The sequence below is a fragment of the Gallus gallus genome, chromosome 4 (assembly GCF_016699485.2).
Source record: "Gallus gallus isolate bGalGal1 chromosome 4, bGalGal1.mat.broiler.GRCg7b, whole genome shotgun sequence".
Classification (NCBI taxonomy): domain Eukaryota; kingdom Metazoa; phylum Chordata; class Aves; order Galliformes; family Phasianidae; genus Gallus; species Gallus gallus.
In genome coordinates this window covers 23,192,054-23,205,705 of record NC_052535.1, presented here as the reverse complement: position 1 = coordinate 23,205,705, position 13,652 = coordinate 23,192,054, and the positions used below count along the sequence as shown (strand labels likewise).

General features: G+C 37.8%; 1 long non-coding RNA gene across 1 annotated transcript in view; it reads left to right on the top strand.

Annotated features, from left to right (window-relative positions):
• Positions 1–4,522, top strand: part of LOC121110791 — a 28,155-nt gene extending 23,633 nt beyond the window's left edge. Inside the window, exon 3 of the long non-coding RNA XR_005859346.1 lies at positions 1,123–4,522. This is a non-coding gene — a long non-coding RNA (uncharacterized LOC121110791). The remainder of the gene's footprint in view (positions 1–1,122) is intronic.
• The last annotated feature ends 9,130 nt before the right edge of the window (positions 4,523–13,652 follow it).

Below are 13,652 nucleotides of genomic sequence, written 5' to 3'. Positions count from 1 at the left end.
AAACGTCTGTCTTCTGAGTTAAAACTTTTGTGTTCTCAGTCTGGTGCTCCATCTTCATGGATAACAGTGGACATTTTTCCCTTCTGGTCTATGAAACCTCCAGAGTGACCCTCAGAGAAATGTAGAAACTAGCAAGGAGTCTAGTGACATCATATCAAGTGATAAGCAAAGCCCAGCAGGAGTGAATTGTTCTTCTTCAGTAATATGCTTATATGTTAGTTTGTAGTTGGCTTATTTTTGTGGAAAAAGAATTGGAAAGGTCATGGTACAAAAGATAATGTTTCTATCAAATGCTAATCTTGCTTGAGGTTTCAAACAGCAGTCTAGTAAGGGATGATTTGCAACAGCTCAGAAAATCTGATATTGAAACATTTTTTGAAGATCGTTAGTAAGTAATTTTGCCCATGTGAAAGACTGCATGTACCTTAAGAGTTCCACACAATAGCACTGTAGTAGGTAGGTGGGACATGTAATATTGGCACTCTCAAGAAACTGCACCATGTCTTTTGACAATTCAGAAATGAGGAATGTACAGTGTTTCTTGGGAACTTCTCTTAATTAATTCTTTCATTTATAAGTGTATGTCTTATCACCAGTTTAAAATGTACTGATTTCCCATTGCAGATTTTGGATCACAGGTGATATATTTATGTGGAGTATTTATTTTATGATTGATCTGCTTTTGCAACCTCAGAATCTGTGTAGTGTGTTAAGTTAGAGAAAATGGTGTGGAGTGCTAATATATATGCGTGTGTGTGGACTAGCTGTTGCATGGTTTCAATATCACTATACTTTATGAGGGTTATTCGCAAAGGTGTGAGAGTACATCCTTAATTATTTCATTCAAAATTCAGGTGAACACTGTTTTTAGGTCTTTAATATTACCTTTCATTAGTATATATAAATGTGTAGTCCTGTGGACTTAATATATATCAATTACTTTTTATTAAGTATGGGATTTATATTTTAGATATCAAGCAAAAAGCATTGTGTAGCTAACCATTCCTGCCCCAATAACACACTCAAACTAACATGCAGAGTTTGGTTCTTAGATGAGTTAGAAAGATACACTATTTATGTCTAATTGCATTCTTTTATTTTGTTGCTTTTTCTTTCTTCTAGGTTGTATGGCCATGTCATCCTTGAAGACGCTACTGGTGGAATTAATCACTTCTCCATATACCAGAGCACTGACATCCTGAGGTTGTTACATCAAAGGATATTGACTGAGAAGACAAATAATCAAATGACCCGTAACGCAGGTAAATGATACTCTTGGGATCAAAGGAATCCCCTACGAATACTGTGTGCCGTTCTGTTCTGCCAGTCATAGAAAGTGTCATTTGGCTGCAATGGTTATAGTGAGGTAGCTTTTGTCAGTCCTTCAAAGTGAGGGTTTTCTAAACAAGATCTTCCTGTTTGTTTTCCTTGTTTGCTAATTCTTCATAAAATACAGTGATGAATGTTAAGTCTTAGTTGCGTATCAATTCACATGACATGCATACTTGAAGGCTAGGCTTCTGAAACACCTCCAAATGGTAGAGAAGACAGTTTGTTTTGGAAATGGATCGAGGTGGCTAGCTGAGAACTGGCTGGTGCAAGAAAATAGGCTGCAAGAGGTATTACCTTTAAATCTTATCCTGAACCAAAGCCATTGGTTTTAGTCTTCTTTGAAGGTTGGTTCAGCTTAACAAGTAGAAATCACTCCTCTTCTTGAATACAAGTGCCCACACAGAAAGCTAGTGTAGGAGAGCGATGGTTCTGTGCTTAGATTCTAAGAGCATACTTGTATGGAAATACTCAAATGTGCATTCATTAAATTTATTTTTTACTAGGAAACATGGATGTGTCTGTCAGCTCCTGTATCCACTCTTCCTTTACTCATTCTGCACTTTGTTTGAAAATAAAGATTCTATTTTGCTGTCCATGTTAATACTTCAACTTTTTGTAAGCTTTGAACTAGGCTGCATACTTCATAGTTCTGCATATAAACCAAGAAATTAAAAACCTACATGAGCCTTTGAAATAATATCTATACTGTGAAGCAATCATACTATAGCTTCTCTGATTATGATGATGAAGAGCTGCACTCTGACAGCAAAATAAATTGAAATATATACATGCATGTATATAATATTTAGAAGAACAGTAAATTAAAAGTATTCAGTTTGTCTAGAAGCTGATGGCTGGATCACCAGGTAGTATAAATCTACATATTGCTATTGAGAGTCAGAGTTATTACTGAATGATTCACTACTAAATATCAAAACCTGAATATGTGGCACAATAACAGAATTTTTTCCATTCAAAAGGAAGCAGAACTCTATAGTTGTAAGAATTTTTGGAAGATTTATCAAATATTGTCTGTTAAAGTGAAACTTATGTTCATCTATTAAGAATAAATAATAATCTCATGTGAATTTCAACATCTACTGTATACAGATTCTATCCTGCTGCAGTGATAGTCTAGTATGATTAGTTCTTTTTGCAATTTTATGTAAAATAATTGCTTAACCACATTTGTTTTCCTTCTTTTTATTTTTTATTATCTCATTATATTTCATGGCATAGATTTAAAACATTATTGAGGTACTTTCCATCACTTTTTTAAAATTAACTTTCTCAGCTAATGGTTCGCTTACTCTCTGCATCTTACTGTTAATAACCTACTGAAGCTTTATAAGGAAAAGAAGAGTCAGCAAGAACTACAGATACCAATAAATGCAGAAATAGTTTGCTTTTTTGGATAAAACTAAGGAATAATAGCCACTAGATATCAAAATAAGAAAAAAAATACCATGAGCCATGAGCAGAAATTAGCTAAGTTTTTGTCTAATCAACTGTAAAACTTTGACAGAACCAGATTTACATTATATGAAAGATCTATCTACTGCCAGGATCTTTACTTGGGTTCTCTAACCCTGGAAAGCTTTACTATATGTAATATAAGCAACGGTATTGTGAGTGGCGGGGAATGAAAGAATACTCAGGAAAAACAGAAATTACCTGCAGGAGATATACAGCAGTTCAGGGTGAAAGATGACCTCCTCTTACTGAACATCATAAAAGTAAGTAGAATAATGACTTGGAATTGTGGATAATAATAGAACAGAGAACAGAATTTCAATCTGGTATGACTGCAGGTCATTACTAAAAGGTCTTCTGCTTTACTGTGCATACATGGTTGCTTATTTTCTCTTCATAAAACTGTTCCTCACTTAGCATGCATGATACAGGCCAATGAAAACATGGGTTTCTCACTTGCTGAGAATATGCATAAAGATTTTTTCATTCCATAGTTAGTTACTATGCATGACATTTTAAATACACTTTCTGTGCTGGGAGGTCGGTTGATGCATCTTACATTAGTAAACAGATTGAAAAACTCACTGTAGTTTAGAATGTATGCAGAAACATGGACTGTAATTCACAGCAAGAACTGGAAGTTTTTGTTTGATTTGGATCTTCTAAGGCACAATTCTGAATTATTCAGTGTTCTTGTATCTTTCTGTCAGTGCTGGATATTTTTTTTTCCTGGATATATCTCACTACCAACATGAGTTATTTTGCATGAGAACACTGGATGATGAACAGCATCTGTGCTTCGTAGATTAAATGGCTTCAAACAAGAGTTTTAAATGAACGGTTGAATTAATGAAAGACTAAAGAATCTCCATTTGCTGTTACTTTTAATTAAGAAGTGACAGAATCTGTGCCCTCATCAGGATCTTTTGTTCCAGAACAGCCTGTAAAGATCTCATGAAATCACAAATGTCTAATAGAGTGTTTTTCTTAGAAAACCTGTTTATATAAAGTGAGACCTCAGGTGGTGTTTTCTTCAATCCCTTCAGTAGCAGAGAAAAATATTGTGAGAAACAGGAAAAGCCACCTGAGCAACACATGGCTAAGAGGCTGGTGCAGTCAGAGGAATTTTTTTATTATTATTATTATTTTTTATCATGCAAAGCTTTATTCAGCATCAGGCCTGCTGGCAACAGATGGAGTCCACCTGTTTCAAAGGGGGGGAGGGAATGGATTCTAGCCCAGTAGTTAGTGGGGCTTGTTGAAAGGGCTTTAAACTAGGTTTGAAAGGGAAACGGGATATAACCAAACTTGTTAGAGATGAGCCTAGGGGCAGTATGTCAGTGTTAGGGGTGAGATCAATGGCCCAGCTGAAGTCCATCTACACCAATGCACACAGCATGGGCTGCAAACAGGAGGAGCTAGAAGCCATTGTGCAACAGGAAAACTATGACTTAGTTGCCACCACTGAAACATGGTGGAATTACTCTCATGACTGGAGTGCTGCAGTAGGTGGCTACAGGCTCTTTAGGAGGTATAGACAAGGAAGGAGAGCTGGTGGGATGTCTCTCTGTGTTAGGGAGTGTTTTGATGTTGCAGAGCTCAGTGTTGGGAATGATAAGGTTGAGTCCTTATGGGTAAGGATCAGAGGGAAGTCCAATGAGGCTTACGTTCTCACTGGGAATTTGTTATAGACCACCAAACCAGGATGAGAAGACAGATGAAGCATTTAATGAGTAGCTGACAAAAGCCACGTGATCGTTAGCCTTTGTTCTTGTGAGGGACTTCAATTTGCCTGACATACGCAGGAAAAACAATACAGCAGAGAGAAAGCAGTCTAGGAGGCTCCTGGTGTGTGTGGAAGATAACTTCCTGACGCAGCTGGTAGGAGAGCCTACCAGGGGAAATGCCCCTCTAGACCTACTTACAAGCAGAGGAGGACTGGTGGGAGTTGTGGTGGTTGGAAGCTGTCTTGGGCTTGGTGACCGTAAAATGATAAAGTTCTCTATTTTTAGTGAAGTCAGGTGGGAGTTAGCAAAACTGCTATCTTGCAACCTTATGCAATGCTACAGGATTGGGGTAGAGTGGCTGGCAAACTGCATGGAAGATAAAGATCTGGTCAACAGCTGGCTGAACGTGAGCCAGCAGTGTGCCCAGGTGGCTAAGGCAGCCAGTGGCATCCAGGATGGCATCAGAAATAGTGTAGCCAGCAGGAGCAGGAATGTGATTGTCCCTCTGTACTTGGCACTAGTGAGGCTGCACTGCAAGTACTGCGTTCAGTTTTTGACCTCTCATTACAAGAAAGACACTGAGGCCCTGGAGCACGTCCAGAGAAGGGCAGTGGAGCTGTGAAGGGTCTGGAACACAAGTTTTATGAAGTGTGGCTGAGGGAACTGGGATTGTTTAGTCTGGAGAACAGGAGGCTCAAGGTAGAGCTTATAGCTCCCTAAAACTACCAGAAGGGAGGTTGTGGTGAGGGGGGTGGGTCAGTTTGGGATGGGTGTTAGGAAAAATTTCTTCTCAGAAGGAGGGGTGAGTTATTGGAACAGACTATCCAGGGAAGTGGTGGAGTCACTGTCCATAGAGGTATTCAAGAAGTGTGTGAATGTGGCAGTGAGGGACATAGCTTAGTGGGCATGGGTTGATGGTTGGACTTGATGATTGTGGAGGTCTTTTCCAACCTTAGTGATTCCATTATTCTATAAGCTTCCAGAAAATATTTTGAAATGACAACTGAAGAGACAGTTACTTATTTTGTCACATGTTCTTCCCTTATTGAGGTATCATTGGATCGAAAGAAATTATTAAAACAATAGATCTTTACAATGTCACTTGCCTAATGTGTGTGTTTTATTTATCAGGTTATGCATTATACAACTTCTCTGCATGCATACTTAAAAATTAGTTCAATGTTTAAGCAAGGCAGAAGATATTTACAACAAACACTTGATCTACTGATATTTTTAATTTTTTTCCATTTTATTTTATTTCACCTGATTGACCGTGCTTTCAATATCAGTAACATTTAATGAGCTCTTGGGAAGTTAATATAGTGAAGAAATAAAACTATACTTAGCAATAGTATGTATGATGGGCAAGACAGTTTACAGTTACTTTTATTACCAAGCCATAGGCTTTTTTTTTTTTTTGCATTGAAAAAACTTGCTAGAATAAAGTGATGTGTTTTATTATTTAATCGATTGACTGTGATATGGATAGATTTTGTAATATTCCTCTACTATTCATTTTCAGTCAAATAATTTCTTATCAGATATTTTACTCTTACCACACCTTTTCCTTCCATTTCTTCTGATCATCTTTTTTTATTTTTTAAAATTGTGAAGCTCCTTCTATAAAGATATAAATATCATTTAATTTATTCACATGCTCATATTAGAACAGAAAACAGCAATGTTCTCTTCTCCTCTCCTCCTTTGGAAATGATTTTACTATAAGCTATAAGAAAGGAATTCAGTGATAGGACTAGAAAATTCTCATGACACAGCGTGAGTGTGTGCGCTCAAGTTTCACTGAAGAGAACGCCATACTAACTGTAAAAATTGGAATGTATGAGGACAGTGTCAGTAAGAAAAAAAGCTCTGTGAGCCATTCCTATGAGACCCATTGACTCTTGAAGAAGTCTTGGAAGTACTGCAGACATTTCCATGTACAAGACCAAGTTGGACTTTCATTTCTTAATAATGGTCTTCTTTGAGTTTGGAGTACCAATGGCTGAAATACCTTTGTCTTCTCCAGAAGCAGGATGCAACCAATCACTTCCTAACTCAGTGAGAAGAGGGAACTGGAGTGTAAGCTGACTGTGAAACATTATCTCCAAACTCTTGAGATCTTCCTGCTCTGCACTAGGTATCCTTTGTGGATTTCTGACCAGGGCTGCTGGAAAAGCTTTTTTAGAATTCACTACTGTAACCAAAAAGCAATTGTAATTTAGGTAGCAGATTTCACAGTGAATTGTTATGGTTTTGGTAACACATCTTTGGAGGAGGCCAAAAAAAGGTGCGTCTGATATGGGAAGAAAACCACCAAGAGTTGTTTGGCCCTATTTCAATCCTTCATTCCAAATAGTAGCAAAAGACCAAATGGATGACTTTTTGTGATTCTGAGAAACTATTGAGAGGCTCTGAGTGCAGGAATACTTTGCTCGTAGGGAAAGAAAGATCAATTCCACCTCAGGATTAGAAGTTCAGTAGATCTTCTGGACTTTGGGGAAAAAGAGGCACTGCTTCATTAGCTATACCTGCTCTGTGAAGAAATGATAGGAGACTTAAGTATTAATCAACTTTTTTTTTTCCCCCCTTTGAGGCATTCTCTTAGCTATCTGAGGCCAAAACCAGTATTTAAACATAGAAGCCATTATGCTGGTTGTTTTGAAAATATTTGCTTGGTGTTTTCCAGTCATCTTTATCAGTTCATTAAATTTAATATAAATTAAATAGCTACTATAATAATACTATATAGACTCATCATAGAAGCTGTATCTTCTGATTTTTAGTTAACAAAGTTCTTACATTTACCTCATACATGACTGAAAAGTAGGGAGGAAACCAAATGTAACTTCTGAAACCAGTTTCTCCCTTTAGAATTTGGAGCAGATGTGTTCTGTGGGAAAAAAAAAGCAGCCCTGAAAGTTTTACTGAGGCCATGAAGTAGGATTGTAAAGTGCAGAAACTGCTTCTTGGGTCATGGTTCATTAACTCTAATTGTCACGTCTGGATTCCATCTGATGGATGATCAGGTCCTTCCTTTCTCACACCCTTTTTCTCACTGTGTTCAGGTGACCAGCTTCCAAGGTTATCTCTTTCAGATGTATTTCCAACAGTGGACCTTGGTAACAATTCTTTCTCTAAGCCAATTCACTTGTATTTGCATGTGTCTTTTTCGTGTTGGATTTGCTTCTTTTCCCGTGTACTTCCTGTGTGGAGCATTCTTCTGTAGAGAACAGGATCATGATTAATAAAAAGCTTTTTAGATTTAGAGATTGTTACATAAAAGCTTTTCTACTTAACAAAACTTATCTCTGAAGGTCAACAATTCTTACATACATTGAATATAGAAAATGAAAGCCTTGTCAAGTACCACTTTCTTCTGATTTCAGGCTTGTTATGAAGGAGTGAAGAAGCAAGGTTTAAAATACCACCCACATAAGACGACAACCATATAATTTATAGGATGTGGCCATCTGTGTGTTTCCCAAGTTCCTGTTTCTTTGTTGGAATTAATCATGTGCCAGAAGCAGAACATTAACTCTACAGGCAGTAGGAAAAAATTTGGAGCAAGTGAACAACATTTCTCCCTTTATATTTCAGTTATAAACCACTTGAAATATGTCATGATTGTTTGGCGTCTTAAGAAAAACAGTAAATGCATTCTGACCAATGTCAAATAACATCTCTGTTTTTAGCAGTAAGTGTACCTATGATAGAATTACTTATTTTCCCTACTAGAATTCAAATATTCCTCCCCAAAAATCAGAACTCTGAATTTGGCAAGTCTAATCCCAGAATATAACTTATACCTCATCATGATAACAGAAGCAATAATCTTTCAATAAACATAGCAGTATAAATTATAATACAATTTTTACTTCAGTACCATCCAAACCCTGAAATCCACCATTAGCAAGATACTTCATTTCCAGTTCTTTTCTTCTGGGCCACTATTTTTAAACTGGCTTAAGAATCTTTGTATAGCTGTGCATACTCAGCCCAGATATCTGATCAATAAATCAAAGAAAGTGAGGCCAACATATATTTGATTCATTGCACAAATTTACAGGCAGGAAAAATATTACATTCCCCAAGAGGGATGCTGTTGCCTTTAGATGTTGTTAAGTACAGTTTGAATTTTTTTCTTTTTTCTATTCTCTCATCTCCATCTAATCCTCCATACTTTCTCCATAACTAACTGATCTGAAGACCTTAGAAGTGTGTGCTCTTACCTTTAAAATATGTACTTTTGTTTTGCAGTCTTCCAAAATACACTTACCCAATTACTTCAATTAGTTGAATAAGGTGTCCCTTCTCTATTTTAACTGTTCCTGGATTCAAATCTGTGCTCTTGCCTTAGCAACATGCCTTTTTCAAAGAGCTGTCTGTTCAGCTGTCTGTCTACATCACACATGGTCTAATTATGTTAGCATGACAAACTACAAATAAGGCATATCTTTTTGTATGAGTGCTCTTAACCTGCCCTTGATGCAAGGAAAGTGCTATTAGTTTGTATCTCAGTGAAAGAAGTTTAAAAAAACCCTGTGTTTAAGATACTCAGTTATAAGTTCATAGAGGATTAATGGTGCCAAAAACCTATCTGCCCTGTTACACAGCAGTTTGAGCACAGATGAATGACATTTTTCACAAAAATCTGCCTCCGCCCTTCCTTGTCACTCCATCAGCCACAAAATATATGTAGAATTAAAGAATACAGGAAACTAAAATACAACGGATTTTATTTTGAGGTATGTTTCCAAGACTGCAGCCAGGCCACATGAAAGTCTGCCTGAGGTCATTTACCAGTGATCCTAGAGCTGCCTACCCTTCAGAGGTACGGTCAGGTGTAAGCATGGTAAGAGCTGCAAGCATTCTGTGAAGGCAGAGGTTGAACAAGAACCCCTGGGAACAGGACAGATCATTAGAGCCAAGCTGAAGTATGAACTAATTCAGATACTCACATTTCAAGTGTTTCTAGCTACAAAAGCATATTGAAATGAGTCTCACTGTGTGCTTATGCAGGTGGTTTTACAGTAGGACATGAAGCCAGAAGAGATTCCTGAGACCAGAGAGCCCTTCTCTTTCCATACTTTTTCAGGTATGAATTCTCCTACACAGAGAACCAGGAACTCTCTATCCTACTTGCCAAACATAATCCTCAAAAAGCTGTTTTTCATCACCACTCCCACAAATGGGGGTGCAAGATACCATAACACTAAAATTCAAAGGAAGATGTAGAATTGGTTGTCAGAAAACAGGAGATGGTGGGTTAATCTTATTTACTGCCTTCTTCCAACCCAAAATGTTTATTTATTTATTTTTAATCTGGGAAGGACTCCTTAAACAGTCTTGCACTTAATCTGCTATATGTTTATCAGCAAAATTTGCCTCCCAGAGAGACAGTAACTGTTGTATACATTTGAGTTTAATAAGATAGTTGTCCAGTCCACAAGTATTACCCAACAATTCAAAAGCAATTCTGTGACTCCAGTCTGGATTGAGCTTGGTCCTAAAATAAAATATACCAGTTCTTTAGGGATTGCTGTGAAAGTCTCGATGTTCAGTACCAACTCCCACATCATTAGTTTGAAAACACAAAGTTGTTTTCTCTTTTTTTTCCATCCTTCCATGTAGTGTTTTTGAAAAGTAGCTTATTTTTCTCTGAGTTCTGCCACCAAAGAGAGTTAGTAAACTGTAACATCTGTGTGTGGGGAGGCAAAGGAGTAACATAAAAGCAACCTTTTCTGTGGGTTAGAAAGAGAAGACTTGCTGTAGGCCTATTAGATTTCTCCTTCAGTGCAACAGGAGCACAGCCATTGCTTATATTATGATCACTTAGTGCTTGATATTATTAATATAATAAGTGGATAATTTAGTTTCAGTGCCTACTTTGGCTAAATATGCCAAAGAAAGTGCTAACCACTAGGCAATAATCTAAACTGGAAGAACAATCTGTGCTGTAAAAAGATGTGCAGAATATCATTAAAATGTAATAGGCTTCAGTTTTGGTTTGTGCTCTTGCCCAGAGAACAGCATACAAGGCAAAAGGTCTACACTATTCCTGTTTAAAGACGTGTAGTGGAAATGCTAAGTCACTTAAACCAGTGATTGAGCACCTGGTGAGAAGGCAGAGCTGACCCAGAGGAGCTCAGGTGCAAGCAGTGCACCTGAGTGACCAGGAGGGATAGAGCCAGGGTCCACCCCTTCCCAGACCTCATTTGAAGGTTGGAAAAGGAGGTGAGACTGTCTTGCTGGAGATCCCTGTCTACCTGCAGCCTTTCAGAGATAAGCAGTTTTTCTTCCTTTGTTTCTGTATATGGTGCATGTGGGCTTGTTCTCCTTTGCTGCAGCCTAGGATTGTGCCACCCCACTGTTATTGCTGTACTTTCCATCACGTTATAGCACTACAAGAATGTTGGAATGTTTTATATTCCATAATATTCAGTAAAAGATATCTGACAGTCCAGTGGGAATCCTGGTGGTAGGGGCAGGCTTACCCTGGAGCACTGCAGTGAGTCACTTCAACAGGAAGAGCAGGGCACATTTTCACAGCACAGCGTCTGGAGGAGCCAAGCAACCAATGCCTCCTGCTTTGTAAACAAGAACCCTCCAGGTTTTATTTAAAAGGAGGAGTAGCAAAATAGACATCAAGTCTACTTACTGTGGTGTTTTAAAAAGAAGATTGAGTTTTTCTTAACAGTTAGGTTGTTTTCATTACTCTGAGTAATTACCACTATGAAATCATGGAGCCCTGTGTTATGAAGGCAGATTGTGCCTCCAGTACAGCCCAGATGGGTCTTACGGACAAGCACATAGCAGGATTTAGGACCCAACTACTGTGTGCAGTACTTTTTTACCAGGTGTAGACAGACTCCTGCTAAGTGCACGTAGCATGGAACGTATTGGATCTGCCCTAAAGGTGCATCTTTTTTAGCATCTTCTCTGACAGTGACCATTAGCAAATACCTAGATAAAGAGTTAGAGAAACAGGTAGGAATAAAGACTCTTACATAGGGCATCCTGCTCTCATGAAGTTTAGGAAAGTCTCACATATTTAGGAGCCTCTTTGGTGTGCCCAGCCCTGCTACCTGCAACTGATATGTTAATTTCTGGAGTCAGAAACAGTTAAAGGAACTAAGTACTTCCTCAAGTATGATCTCAAGCTTTTCTAGCATTTTTTTTTTTTAAATCATCTTCTTCCATCTATTTCTTTTTTGGCATCTATACCTGTAGGGCAAACAGGTATTGGACCAGAGAGACAATCACGTTACAAAGAAGAAATGAAATAAAGATCTTACCCATATCCTGGGCTCACAGAAGGGCTCTAAGAGGAGTAATCTCCAGATAGAGATCCTTCCTCCCTGGGAGTCAGCCCTTAAATGGGGTCTAGGAGGGGGGAGGAGCCAGGCTCCACCCCTTCTGGTCACTCAGGTGTAATTGCGTTCACTTGTGCCCCTGCAGCTGACTCAGTGCTCCCTTCAGGTAGTCAATCAGAGGTTCAGGCTGTGATTCAACAGTTCCCATACAATACCTTTAAAGATTTAGACACTCCTAGAGACTAAAATTGCAGTTAAATTAAATCCATACAAAGGAACCTCTAAAATTATTTCAGATTAAATTCATTTTTCTACTAAATTAATCAGCATTTACCTGAAAATTTTCACCTCTAAGGCCATGTCTGTACTGCTGTACAGATGGATGAGTTTCATCATTTGCCACAGCTCAATCCAGCATAGGCTCTACTGTTGCTAAATAGCTGCACCATGGGTGGTCCTATACTGTTTTTCTTTGAATACAATGCCAGATGCTCTATGTTTCCGATATGCAGGGATAGTTGTGTTCTTAGCAGTTCATATGCAAGTCCTGCAACGAACTACTCCCTCAAGCCTCCTTAAGTATTGAGATAGGTATATATATATATATAAATGCATCTATACATACTACAGAGAGGAATATTAAAATCCAAAAATCCTTCCACATTAGCAAGACAAATTCTCTACCATTCTAAAATGCTTTATTTTAAATCATGAAGATGTCCTCTTGCATTAATCTGAATCATCTTCTAGGTGTAATATTGGTTTTAAATATGTTTTCATTCTACCTTTAGGACCTGAAGTTCTTTTTCTGAGCCTGAATCACATATGTTTCTATTTTACTGATTTGTGAAAAAGACAGTCTTTGACATAATTATTTATGCCATTGCATTGGGCAGAACAACAACAACACAAAACTTCCTAAAATGAACTATTCTGTTGGTTTATTATTAGAAAATATTTGCCTCTAGCCAGGATGCATTAAGCATACAGAATCATAGAATTGCTCAGGTTGGAGAAGACCTTCAAGATCATCAAGTCCAACCTCAACCTAACCATACTGCCCTAACTCTAACAACCCTCTGCTGAATCATGTGTCTGAGCACCACATCCAGAATGTCGATATGAATTCTGAACATAGCTGTTCCTCCTGGAAGGAGTTAGATACCAAACTCTGGAATGACGGTAGATCACTAAGTGTCATTACCAAGATGGAGAAGAGAGTTCCTTTGGGATTGAGGCAAGGTTAAACATTGATTCCCCTGATTTCCTTCTGCAGATCCAACAGTGTTGTTAAGATCTTTGATTTCCCCTCGTAAGAGCAAGTGTATAGCCCAGTCTTTATTTCTGAAATTATACTTTGTAAGTTTTGTAGGTATCATACAGTGAGGATTGATGAAGCTGTGACGTTTCCATGGAAAGGTGTGGAAAATTTTATCATGTAATGCAATGTTTTTCTATTTAAAAGTTAGTCTGGAATTCCTAGTAACTGGTAAAGAGAATTCAGATTACATAATTAAATCCTTTTTCCTTGGTAACTTTGTTCTCCAATGTAATCAGATTTAAATATTGGTACAAAACTATGCTCTCAATTTTACTCTTATTATTATGTTTTGTATTACTCTGTCCCTCATCCTCTTCATTTTCTAAAGAAGTAGCTGATGTACAGTGTTAATTGTTCCCTTTGGTTGGACTTTGGCAGATTTGGCTGATGTAGTTATTCTAGAGATAATCTGTTCTTTGTAAATGTGTGATCATTGAGCTTGCTTGAGCCTTTATTTTTATAAGAGAGATAGAAGGGAGTGTGTCT